The sequence below is a fragment of the Lactuca serriola genome, chromosome 3, assembly GCF_051521515.1.
Source record: "Lactuca serriola cultivar US96UC23 chromosome 3, Lser_US96UC23_V15, whole genome shotgun sequence".
Taxonomy (NCBI): domain Eukaryota; kingdom Viridiplantae; phylum Streptophyta; class Magnoliopsida; order Asterales; family Asteraceae; genus Lactuca; species Lactuca serriola.
The window spans coordinates 109,860,201-109,874,824 of NC_136410.1; positions in this window are offsets into that span (position 1 = coordinate 109,860,201).

Below are 14,624 nucleotides of genomic sequence, written 5' to 3' on the forward strand. Positions count from 1 at the left end.
ATATTCTAACAGAATAATTCTTTGTTGAAGCTGTAATCAAGATACTGGAAAAAAAAAACAATTATGTGTCATATACTGGAGTTTAATCCTTAATAAAAAAAATTCACAAATAACAACGAAAACCATCCAACATAAAACATTCTTAAAGAATCATTGAACTAAAAGCACAATTACAATGTAAAATTCTAAAAGAATCTGTATATGATATAGAATGTATATATTCTTGAAACCAACAATAACCTTCTGGTTCCTAAATTATATGAACAAACATTTTCAGTTGTATGTTATGGAATATTAAGATTCTTGAATACTAGAGTGCAATAATATATATATATATATATATATATATATATATATATATATATATATATATATATATATATATATATATATATATATATAATGAAAACACCCAAATCTAAAGAAAATAGATGTGGAGTGATTGTTTTTGTAACCTTTGACTTTAGAGACAAACTTTGTACGTTCACTCCACATCTTCAAACTGCCTTCGATGAAACATCCCAAAAATATGACCAAAAAATTCGTTTTGAAAATATTATAAAAACTATAATCATCCATAATCAATAAGAAAACCAAGTGTCATGTATCTCAAAATCTGATATAAAATACTGTAACAAAACAAATGAGAAAATATATTAGAGTCTCAAAAAATCCCAGGCAGAAAGCTATGGTGTGTGTCATGCGATCATCCCGAGCTCTTCCCTTTGCTAGTGGAAGTACCTAAAACCAAATTGAAAACTATAAGAACGAAGCTTAGTGAGCTCCCCCAAACTACCACATACCATACAGTAGCACATAAAGCACATACTGGGCCCCGCCCGACATCGGACCGAAATCCAGAATAACTTGGGCCCCACCCACTGCATCAGGCCCCGCCTCGCATCGGACAAAAGTCTGGAATAACTTGGGCCCCGCCAACTGCATCGGGCCCCGCTCGGCATCGGACCAAAGTTCGGACATATAACACATAACATAAACTTGCATGAATCACAAAGACATCAAGCATACATAACTACTTCTCGGGACCACCCCAGCATCGGACCGAAGTCCGGAACATATAAATTGCATCGGGTAACCCCGACATCAGGATTACCCCGACATACTACAACTACATAAACGGGCCGACATTGGTGCCTTAGACCCGTTCCTACTGGAGGAAAACTCACCTCGTATGACTGACTGCTGAAAAGATGGGTAAGGTATCCCTATCTGCTGCTCCGGCGATTCTCCGGCTATAAATTCCATAACAACACTTAATCAAAAACTAATAATCCTTCTTAGGGTAAAATGACCATTTTACCCATGGTCAAAGTCCTGGTTAACCCTATTCGTCGAGTTAGCCTATTGACTCGTCGAGTTCTAGAACTCAGAAACCCTAAAATTCGCGACTCGACTCGCTGAGTCAACCTATGACTCGTCGAGTTTCCAAGCTAACTAAAATCACGACTGGACAAACTGAGTCGTCGAGTCGTCCTCAGACTCGCCGAGTCCTTGCGTAAGCCAAAAGGGACAAATCATACTACTCACCGAGTTCCTCTATCAACTCGTCGAGTCCTATGAACATCATCGAGGTTTTCTTCATCGGACTCGTCGAGTCCCTTGCAGATCTAACCTAGATCACTGATTTCTCACTTCTGCAGCCCCACATTACAGATCTATATCATTTCTAAGGCCCTTTTCCATAAATTTGGAGACTTGATCGCTTTGCACACCTCAAATGGACCCAAACTCAAGTTATAGCAATCAACTTACATAAATGTAACCATGGCTTGGATGAAAATGGATTCAAGCCTCCTTTTATGATCTTAGAGGCTTAATACTATAGGATAAGGGGGTTATTTCGCATACAACCCATAAAAACTAGCTCATCCTTCTCAAAATGGCCAAAAGACCCAAAAACTCAACATATAAGAGATCTAAACTATAGTTCATCAAGCTAAGAATTTTTTACCTCAGAAAGCTACCAAAAATGAGTGTGCTCCTGGATCTTGTTCTCTTTCCCCAATCTTGTTAGCTCCAAGCTCTTGCAACTTCCTTCAATGCCACCAAAATACACTCAAAAAGCTCAAGAAAGGGGCTCTCTAATGATTTAGGGTTTCTAGAGGACATGGAGGCTGATACGGGAGGCCCAAAAGGGGTTTAAGTTGTTTAAATAGGGTGCAAAACCCTAAAAATAGGGTTTCCCTCTGGCAGACCTACTCGTCGAGTCCATGCTTGGACTCGCCGAGTAGACCCTTTAAACCTAGCGTCCTTTTTGCCATCTACTCGACAAGTCAGGGCTACCAACTCGTCGAGTAGCTCAACTAATTTCTTAAATAATTTAAATGATTGTGTACCAGGAACAGGGCGTTACAATTCTCCCCCACTTGTCTTAGACTTCGTCCTCGAAGTCTGCTGCGTCTAAAAACAACTTTGGGTAGTGCTCCCGCATTTCCTCCTCGGGCTCCCACGTCCACTCCAAACCATTGCGGTGCTTCGACTGCACCTTCACTAGCTCAACCCTTTTGTTCCTCAGCTCCTTAGTCTTGCGATCCAGAATCATCACTGGTCTCTCTATGTAATTCAGACTTTCATCAACCTGAATATCCTTCAAGGGTACCACTGATGAATCATCCACCAAGCTCTTTCGCAGCCGTGAAACGTGGAAAGTACTGTGGATTTGGATGAGCTCTACTGGAAGATCTAGCCGGTAAGCAACCTGACCCACCCAGGCCAAAACCCTAAACGGACTAATGAACCTGGGGCCCAGCTTGCCCCGCATCCGAAACCTGATAACACCCTTCCAGGGTGACACTTTCAGGAGGACCATATCGCCCACCTGAAACTCCAAGTCCGAATGCCGCTTGTCGGCGTAACTCTTCAGCCGAGTATGAGCAGTCTGGAGCCTACTCCGGACTTGTTGAATCCGCTCCCTAGTCTTAAGTACCACCTCCATACTCCCCATGACCCTCTGACCGACCACACCCCAACAGATTGGGTCCTACACTTCCTCCCATAGAGCATCTCAAAGGGAGGTCGGTTTATGCTGGCATGGTAACTGTTGTTATACGATAATTCTGCTAACAGAAGATACGTATCCCAACTACCACCAAAATCTAACACGCATGCGCATAGTATGTCTTCGAGAGTCTGAATCGTCCTCTCTCTCTGGCCGTCTGTTTGGGGGTGGAAAGCGGTGCTGAAATGGAGACGAGTACCCATCTCGTCATGAAACCGCTTCCAAAACCTGGAAGTAAACCGGACATCTCGGTCTAACACCACCGAGATAGGCACTCCATGACGTGACACTATCTCTCGCACATAAATCTCGGCCAGTTTCTCGACCGATATGCACTCCTGGATCGGTATGAAATGAGCACTCGTGGTCAACCGATCCACGATGACCCATATCGAATCGACACCCCTACATGCGATCCTAGGAAGCTTAGTAATGAAATCCATAGTGATATCCTCCCATTTCCACACCAAAATGTCTAACGGCTGCATCTTTCCGTGAGGCCTCTGGTGCTCCGCCTTCACCTTCTTACAGGTCAGGCATCTCTCCACGTACCAAGCTACGTCCTGCTTCATGCAGGGCCACCAGTAATCGGGTCGAAGATCTCTGTACATCTTCGTCGCCCCCGGATGGATGGAGAACCGGGACTTGTGGGCCTCATCCATCAATACCTGCCATACTCTGCCCCAGTACGGTACCCAGACCCTCCCATCCAGGGTCAACAATCCTCGGCCATCGTAATCAAACGAAGCTACTCGACCCATAATCCTCTCTCGCACTTCTGGCGCTCCTCTTTCAGGCCCTCAACCTGCGCCTCCCTAATCTGCTCCAGCAGTGGAGTCATCACTGTGATCCTCAAACATAGGTCTCAGATTGGGGCCACCACTGATTTGCGGCTCAGGGAATCTGCCACTATGTTGGCCTTGTCCGGGTGGTAAAGGATCTCACAATCATAATCCTTTACCACGTCTAACCACCGACGCTGCCTCATGTTCAGATTCAGCTGATCCATGAGGTACCTCAAACTCTTATGATCCATGTAAATGGTACACCAGACCCCGTAGAGGTAATTTCGCCAAATATTAAGGGCGAACACCACAACTGTAACGCCCGCAAATCTGGGCTAGTCAAATTAGAGGCAATAGGGGTCGAAAACGACTTTTCGACAAAAGATTATTTAGAATAAATAATCTTAACCAAGTTGTAGATTATGTTACAAGGTTTTCGTACATATAAAGAACACCGAAAACCGAGTTATAACGAAGAAGTTATGACCCGTTGAAGTTTCGCGACGGAACCGGCACGATACCGGGAAGCGTAAATAGTGAATTTACGATAGAGAGAGATTTAGCCTTAGCGATCTAAAAGAAAGTCGTAGAATATGTTAAACTAAGAACATCAATAAAAAGAACGCCCAAATCTGACTTCGTATGAGGAAGTTATGATTTTTCTAAGATTTAGCATAGCAGTGCACAGCCCAAAATCTGAATTTTAGATCGGTCGATTTTTAGCCGACGGGATCTAAATGAAAGTTGTATTACTCGTAAATACTAACGCGTGGATATAAAGAACGTCGATAATAGAGCTCGTATGCAAAAGTTATGGACGAAGCTTAGTCCCTAGTTTTCGAGCGCGGCGAATTCGATACAGTTTTGTAAATACGAGATAGAATGAGAATTAGACAACGAGGTCTAAATGAGAGTTGAAGATCTCATTAATAGGAACTCAACGGTAAAAAGACAGACAAAAATGGAACTCGTATGCGAAAGTTATGGACGAAGCTTAGTCTCTACTTTTCGAGCGCGGCGAATTCGATACAGTTTTGTAAATCCGAGATAGAATGAGAATTAGCCAACGAGGTCTAAATGAAAGTTGAAGATCTCATTAATAGGAACTCAACGGTAAAAAGACAGACAAAAACGGAGCTCGTATGCAAAAGTTACGGACGAAGCTTAGAGACTACTTTACTATAAAACTCCTATAAATACAAGGGTGAACTCCTCATATTTTCTTCACACCATAAGCCTCTCTTTCTCTCTCTAACTTCTCTCTAGCCTCCCTAAACCCCTACCAAGTCTACGGAACCTCCCTAGCACGAGAAGAAAGCCCCGGAGCGCCCGACGGCTCCGAGAAGAAAAGCTTTCGGCTTGGAAACGCTGCTCCAGCGAAGCCCGGTTTTTAATAAAAACTCGCTGTAAGTGAGCTACGCCTATACTATATTTAATATAGATTTTATTTAATTATAGTAACATTATTAGGACCTTAAAATAATTATTTGGGCTATTATTATGAGTTATATTGAGTGTTATTTAACGCTTATATAATAGTAATAATAGCTAGACTATTAATTAGTCGTGGTTAACGTTAAAAACTAAACCCTAGTGGTATTGATAGGTTTTGTCGAGGAAGATTGTTTTGAGATAACGAAGTGCTGTCTGAGTTTGGAATCACCACCTAATCAGGTGAGTGCATGGTCTCTTTCATCTTACACATAGATATGAAGTATTTTAATATAAATTATGTGTTATGTGTGCATATTGTCTGAATACTTGTTGTCTATGCTGGTGAAAGATTTTTATACATGTTTTAAATGATGTAAACTATATAAAGTATTTTATATCTACAAAATATGTTGGGTAAAACATGGGTAGATGAATGATGATGGATAAAAGCTGAAATAGAGGAACATTAGTAGTACGGACCTAGTGCCCTATAGGTATACATTGGCAGCAGTGGACCTAGTACCCTATAGATGAGCACTGGCAGCTGCGCCACAACCCGTAGATGATTTAGATCTACGGTAAACGTCCTAGCAGCTGCGCTCTAAGGATAGTATCGGCAGCTGCGCCTAATAGGGAGCCTTATGACCATGACAGTAGTGTTTAAAGGTCAATACCGGCAGAAGCGCCTCATAGAAAATGTCCTAATTCTGGCAGCTGAGCCTAAGTGACAATATTAGCAGCTGTGCTTGACCAATGTGTCATTGGCAACAATGGACTTCATGTTGTTTCCTTAGGATGATCCTTAGGAATGAATGAATGAGAAATAGCTGATTCTTAGGGTAGATCCTTAAGAATAAATAAGATAATGGGGATGGGTAATTGGGTTGATTGTTTGATTGTTTAAACATAATAATTATATTATTGTGGGTTGAAAACCCTATGTACTCACCAGGTTTCCCAACCTGACCCACTCAGTTTATTTATATCACAGGTGTTGATATGAAGTGACATTACACTGAGAGATTTAAAGAGATGTAGATCACTAGTGTAAATAATTGTAAGTTCTGTTTATGCTTATGTTTCTGTATTAACGATGACATCCCAAACGTTTTAAAATGAAATAAATACGTTTCTTCGAAAATGTTTTAATAACGTATTTACCATGTTTTTCTGGGAACAAATTCCGCAACATTTTTATAAAATGAAGTACTCTGATTTTTATAAAGCATAAACAACATCGGTCTTTTCTGGCTGTGAAAATGGGGATGTCACAGTTGGTATCAGAGCATTAGTTTAAGCGAACTAGGAATATGGATTTATTTCTAGACTTAAACTTAGAATGCTAAGCGATGATTGTGAGGTGTGAGCACTAGATTATTTTCGGAATTGTGCCTAAAATGCTTTTATGTGCTAAATGCTTGTGCCTGATATGCTGTTATTTGTTTGGATCTATGGTCTGTTGCCGACCGGATCTGGAAACCTTATGTTTTTAGGATTCTAAGCGTTTAACTACGATATTAGAACTAGCATATAAACGTTTCGGAGTGATAAGAATGATTTAAACATCAATCCTAAGTAAAGGTCTAGATTCACCTTATTCGGTGTATAGATCAAGATGGAAAGAACCCGTAGCGGAAACGTGAATGCAAATAGGAACCGAGATCAACCCCCAGCGATTGAGCAAATACCGGTGATGGAAGTCACTGTTGAGCCAGTCACGATGGCCGGAGTGCAAGCGATGATCCAAGCGATGTTGGATCGTTAAATGGAGGAAACTAGACGTTTGCTCCAGCAAAATCGAGAGGAAGCCACTATTCAGATCGAACAGCCCGAGTTGAACGAAGGGCAGACTGAGGAAGGAGACTACAGTGGAACTGTTGGTCAAGTCAACCCACCAATAGTTCAACAAAACAACCAAGATGACGAAGTCGAGAGGAATGGATGCAAGTATAAGGATTTTCTGACTTGCAAGCCATCGATTTCACTGGAAAGGAGGATCCGATCGGGGTCATGGATTGGATCTCGGAGATAGAGTTAGCTTTCATGACATGCGGTTGCAGAGGGAAGCTATAGACCACGTTTGCAGTGCGTCGGTTTCGAGGAGGCGTTGTACGTTGGTGGAATACCTTGGGGAAGACTTTAAGCCCCAACAAGCCCCTGCAACTGACATGGGCAGAATTTCTGGTACAATTCAAACGAAAGTACTGCTCAGCTCAAAACCTGCTCGAGCTAGAGAACCAGTTTCTAACCCTGAAGAAGGGAAGCATGTCAATTGATGAATATACCAACAACTTCACAGAGAAGATGGAGTTTGCCTTGCGCCTTGTTCCGGATGAGCTGACGAAAATCGACAAGTACGCAAAGGGACTTCCATGGGAGTATGCGGTGCTAGTGCGTCAGGCACCTACTCTGGAGGCAGCTATCTAGGCTGCCAAGTCTGTGGAAGACATGATTAAGGGAAGAGCTGCCAACAAGATTGAGGTTGGTGAAAAGAGGAAGTTTGAGGGGTCTGCAAAGCCCGATGAGAGAAGCAAGACCAGTACCAGGAAGTTTAGAGGAGGGAGCGAAGAAAGATGGTGCGAGAAGTGCAAAAAGAAACACTCTGGAAAATGTGGTGAGGAGTTGACTTGTTTCAAGTGTGGGAAGCATGGGCATTATGCCAACGAGTGTAAATTCAACAAAAGGGTGTGTTACGAATGTAATGAGGAAGGGCACTTCAAGCAAGATTGCCCAAAGAGAGAGGGGGCTACAAAGCCAAATGTGCCGCCAAAGCCAAAGGCGAGAGCATTTCAAATGATCCTTGACGAAGCAGATGACAATGCGAGGATTCAGGAGTGACGGCTTGACATCCAAAGATCGAGTTATGAAGTAGCCATAGAATCGTATGATGTAGCCTGTTAGAGGCATAGTCTAGGGTGAACTTGGTCAGTCAGGTCAACGGAACTACTATCTTGGAGAAATCCTGGATAAATCTCCTCTAATACCCTGCCAGACCCAAGAAACTCCAAATCTCAGATGGAGACCTCAGAATCTCCCACCGCATCACATCCTCTATCTTGGGCGGATCTACCAAAATACCCTTCTGATTGACGACGTGCCCAAGAAACTACACCTCACGCAACCAGAACTCACACTTGGAGAACTTCGCGAAAAGCCTCTCCCTCCTCAATGTCTCTAGCACCTCCCTCAGGTGCTCCTCATGCTGCTCCCGAGTCTTAGAGTAAACCAAGATGTCGTCAATGAATACTATTATAGACCGATCCAACATCGGTATGCACACACGGTTCATGAGGACCATGAACGTGGTTGGAGCATTGGTGAGCCCAAACGGCATCACCACAAACTCATAATGACCATAGCGGGTCCTAAAAGAGGTCGTCTGTACATCATCATCATCTCTGACCCGCATCTGGTGATATCCGGACCGTAGGTCAATCTTGGAGAACCAAGATGCTCCCTGAAGCTGGTCAAACAAATCATTTATCCTCGAGAGTGGGTAACGGTTCTTCACTGTTACCTTGTTTAATTTCCGGTAATCTATGGACATACGGTGCGACCCGTCCTTCTTCTTTACAAAAAGGATCGGGGCTCCCCATGGCAAACTGCTCGGCCTGATAAAACCCTTGTCTAGTAGCTCCTACAGCTGCGTAGACAACTCTTGCATCTCGGGGGGAGCCAACCGATATGGTGCCTTGGCTATCAGAGCCGCACCAGGGACCAGGTCAATCCGGAACTCAACCTGTCTCTTCGAAGGTATCCCAGACAAATCCTTTGGGAATACGTCTGGGTACTCTTGTACTACTGGTGCATCATCAACTGTCGCCTTACCCTTATCCCTGGTATCCATGACATAGACGACGTATCCTGTGCATCCGTGCTGGAAGTAGCGCCACGCCCTCGCCGCTGAACAAAGAATCGGCCTGCACTGTGGTCTCTCACCCTGAATCGCTAACTCTCCCCCACTAGGAGTGTGAACCCTCACTAACTGTAGCTCACAATTAATCACTGCCCTATTGGGGCTCAACCAATCCATACCCACTATAACCTTATTCCCTCGCAGGGGAATAGGGACCAAGTCCACTGAGAATTGCTCATCGAATAACCGTAGAGTACATCCTCTGTGAACTCTCGCGACCCTGACGGTCCTGTCGTCTGCTATCTCTACGTTGAGTGGGCAATCCAACTCCCCCAGAGCTTTGCTAAATCGCTTGCTAAGTGCAAGTGACACAAAGGATCGGCTAGCCCCCAAATCAAACAATACCATAGCTGAAATGTCGTTCACTAGGAATGACCCTATAAATAAACACATAAACATGAGTAATAATCAATAGTAATAAATAGAAGATGGAGAAAATACATACCAACAACCACATCAGGAGTCGCTCGTGCCTCCTCTGCTGTCAACTGGAAGGCTCTGCTCTTTGCCACTGGCGCCTCAGCCCGATCCTGACGATCGTTTGTAATCCTTAATGTGGTAGGAGCGGATGCCACCACCCGTCCTAATGATGCTAAACTCGGACACTGGGACTTCTTGTGTCCCCTCTGATTGCAATGGAAGCAATTTAGAATAGATGCTGTAGTGGTGGTAGTGGTAGTAGTTGTACAATCCCTACTTATATGCCCAATCCGACCGCACTTGAAGCAGCCGGAACTCCCCGCCTTGCACACCCCATCGTGCAACCTGTCACACTTGCCATACCGACTGTGGCTCTGTTGTCCCCTAGTCCTGTGATCAGACACCTTGGACTTTTTTGCCCGAATCTGCTGCGCCAGACGCCACCTCTGGCTTCCTCTTCCTCTCCAACTCTAGATCAATCTCCCTCTCACGAGCCCTCACAATCATGTCCTCCAGCATCTTGTTGCTGGAGCGGCTCACAAACTGGAGGATATCACTCCGCAACATCTCATGATATCGGGCCTTTTTCATCTACTCATCAGCCACATACTGCGGAACGATAAGAGCCCTCTCCCTAAACTTGGAGGTAATCTCCGCCACAGTCTTTGTCGTCTACTGGAGGTCCTGAAACTCTCTAGCAAGCTGCTGCACCTCAATGACAGGTGCGAACTCGGCCCTGAACCTGGTCATGAAATCACTCTAGGTCATCACATCCAATACTAATTCATCACAATTAGCTCGTCCGATCTCCTCCCACCAATCTTGTGCCCTGTCCTTCAGAATACAGGATGTTAATCTGACCTTCTCCCCCTCGGGACATCTGCTGGTACGGAACGCGTTGGTGACATTTGCCAACCACCTGGTACTCGCAATAGGGTCCCGAGCCACATGATAGTTGGGATCTACACAAGCCTTGAACTCCCTGAAGGTCAATGTGCCCGACCCCATCATAGCCGCTACCTCAGTGTGGAAAGCACTCAATGTAACGCCCGTAGATCCGGGCTAGTCAATTTAGAGATAATAGGGGTCGAAAACAATTTTTAGACAAAATATTATTTAGACTAAATAATCTTAACCAAGTTCTATAATACATCTCAAGGGTTCTGTACATATAAAGAACGCCGAAATCCGAGTTATAATGAAGAAGTTATGGCCCGTCGAAGTTTTACGGCAAAACCGACACGACACCGGGAAGCGTAAAAAGTGAATTTACGATGGAGGACTTTTTAGCCTTAGTGATCTAAACTAAAGTTGTATTATATGTTAAATCGAGAACATCCATAAAAAGAACGCCCAAATCCGACTTCGTATGAGGAAGTTATGATTTTTCTAAGATTCGGCTTAGCAGTGCACGACCTGAAACTCGAATTTTAGTTCGAGCGGTTTTTGACTTACGCGACCTAAATGAGAGTTGGAGATCTCATTAATAGGAACTCAACAGTAAAAAGACAGAAGAAAACAAAGTTCGTATGTAGAAGTTATGAATTTTACGCGGACGTTTAATATAATCTCCTTGTACTGTTAAATTTAAGATCGGTCGAGAATTAGCAGACGGAGTAAAAATGAAAGTTGTAGATATTATTTTTACCTACGCGTGGATATAAAGAACGTCAAAAATGGAGGTCGTATGTGAATGTTATGGATTTTAGAAGTCGGAAGTGTGCTGTGCGAAAATGGGTGATGTGGCACAATCTTGGCCATTACTTTCTCCCCAAGTCTTGCCACTAGATGGTGACATGTGGCACTAAGTTCAGCCAATTTTCAACCTATAAATAGAACCTCTCCCACCCTCATTTTCTTCACACCTTTCTCATTCTTTCTTCTCTTTACTCTCTCTCTCTCTCTAGAACCTCTCTCTAGCCCCGAAACCCCCCGAAAAGCCTAGGGAACCTCCCTAGCACGAGGCGGAAGCCCTAGAGTGCTCGAAGGCTCCGAGAAGAAGAGCTTTTCGGCTCTGGAACGCTGCTCCAAGCAAATACCGGTTTTCTATAAAACCCGCTGTAAGTGAGCTACACCTACGCTATTTTTAATATATCGTTTATTTAATTATAGTAACGTTATTAGGAACTTATAATAAATACATGGGCTATTATTATGGGTTATATAAGTATTGTTCGGCGCTTATATAATAGTAATAATAGCTAGACTATTAATTAGTCTCGACGAATAATAGACTAAACTCTAGTGTTAATAATACTAGGTTTCGTCGAAGGAAATTATTTTTAAGAAGCGAAGCGTTGTCTGAGTTCAGATTCACCACCTTTTCAGGTGAGTGCATAGTTACTTTCATCTTACACATAGATATGAAGTATTTTATATAAATTACGTGCTACGTGTGCATATTGTCTGAATACTTGCTGTCTATGCTGGATGAACGATTTTATACATGTTTTAAATGATTTAAATTGTACATGTATTTTATATCTACAAAATATGTTGGGTAAAACATGGGTAGATGACTGATGAGGGATGAAGGCTAAAATAGAGGAACATTAGTAGTGTGGACCTAGTGCCCCATAGGTGAACATTGGCAGCAATGGACCTAGTACCCTATAGATGAGCACTGGCAGCCGCGCCAAAATATGTAGATGTTTTAGATCTACGATAAACATCCTAGCAGCTGGGCTCTAAGGATAGTATTGGCAACTGCGCCTAATAGAGAACATTATAACCATGACAGTAGCGTCTAAAGGACTATACCGGCAGATGCGCCTCGTAGAGAATGTCACAATTTTGGCAGTTGCGCCAAAGTGACATAACTAGCAGCTGTGCTTGACAGATGTGTCATTGACAACGATGGAATTCGTACCTATTCCTTAGGATAATCCTTAGGAATGAATGAACGAGAAATAGTTGATTCTTAGGGTAGATCCTAAAGAATAAAGAAGATAATGGGGATGGGTAATAGGGTTTAATTGTTTGATTGTTTGAACATAATAATTATATTATTATGGGTTGAAAACCCTATGTACTCACTAGGTTTCCCAACCTGACCCACTCTAGCTTATTTATATCTCAGGTGTTGATATGAAGTCACATTACACTGAGAGATTAAAGAGATGTAGATCACTAAATAAAAGTAAGTTCTGTTTATGCTTATGTTTCTGTATTGACGATGACATCCCAAACGTCTTGAAATGAATAAAATACGGAAATGTTTTAATATAGTATTTATTATGTTTTTTTTCTGGGAACAAATTCCGCAACATTTTTATGAAAAGAAGTACTCTGATTTTTACAAAGCATAAACAAAATCGGTCTTTTCTGGCTGTGAAAAATGGGGATGTCACACTCAACCTCTCGTCCAATAGCTCAATAATACCCTCTTTGATCGTGCTAAAGATCACTGGAGTCTGGTCTAGAATAATGCGAGTAATCTCTGAAGAGAGAAACTCCATGGTCTGCTCATCTAGATGCTCGGCTCCAGATCCTAAACCCGATCCCTCTCCGGCACCTGAACTGCCAACTGCTGGTCTAGGGCGTAAAACCACCATTCTGAAAACACATCATGATAAACATCAGAATACTAATATAACTCGAGGGATCACATAAACTACAAGTTCCCTGGTCTTATCTCAGTCTTCCTCGGTTTGAGTACGGATCCTTTGCTTTTAGTAGTACGGGCCCATACTACCTTCCACATTTAAGCATACTTTCCCCAAGGACTGCCTCGACTCCACCAAGTCCCTTCTACTACTACTACTATTGATCTCATACTAAACTTTTCCTAGGCTTGACCTAGGGTAACCAACAACCCACTATCCGCTATCAGCTGCACAAGAAGTCCCTGATACCTCCCCCTAAATAGCTTGTGAATATTATTACATATCAGTAAGACTAGATAATTCTTCGAATGAGAGATCCTACCCTACAACGGTTAGACTCAAACAAGAGCTGCGCAATAGAGCTAGACCTAACCTTCTGAAATTATTTAATCCTCGCAATATGTAACGTAACATATTCATTTACTAGTTAGTAAAAGATAACTAAGACTCCTAAAACCACGAAGCAAACAACATTCGAGCATCGAGTACACATAATCAAACATATACTACTTTGGCTATTGGCTATCATACTGACACATCTGTACTAGCATGCAGTTTTCATAAAGCTAGAACACATATAACAGGCACATAAGGCATCCTTCCTAGATCCTTAGTCCTAATCTAGCATGTTATTCTAATAAAGCTGATAAACTTAGCATAAACTTGTATGGGTAATTTGGGAGTACTTACTTGAGCTCGACTGATTGCATGCACCACAACCTTTTCTCTTTTCAAAATTCTTATACTTTTCTAAAAAAAACTTCTTGCTCAAAATCCTTTTATAAACATGGTTTTTCTTTTGAAAACTTTTTACCACTTCCTTAGTTTGAGTTCAGGCACACCTGAAAGTGTGCCCGAATCCCTCAAACCAAGGTTCTGATACCAACTTGAAACATCCCAAAAATTTCATTTTGAAAATATTATAAAAACTATAATCATCCATAATCAATAAGAAAACCAAGTGTCATGTATCTTAAAATCTCATATCAAATACTGTAACAAAACAAATGAGAAAATATATATCAGGGTCTCAACAAATCCCAGGCTGAAAGCTGTGCTGTGTACCATGCGATCATCCCGAGCCCTCCCTTTGCTAGTGGAAGTACCTGAAACCAAAACTAAAAACTATAAGCACGAAGCTTAGTGAGCTCCCCCAAACTACCACATACCATACAGTAGCACATAAAGCACATACTGGGCCCCGCCCACTACGCCCCCGCCCGACATCGAACCGAAGTCCGGAATAACTTGGGCCCCGCCTGACATTGGAACGAAGTCCGGGATAAACTGAACATAACATAAACATGAACATACAACATAATCACATATACTGCATCGAGCTTGCCCGACATTGGACCGGAGTCCAGAACATATGACACATAACATAATCATGCATGAAACACAAATACATCAACCATACATAACTACTTCTCGGGACCACCCCG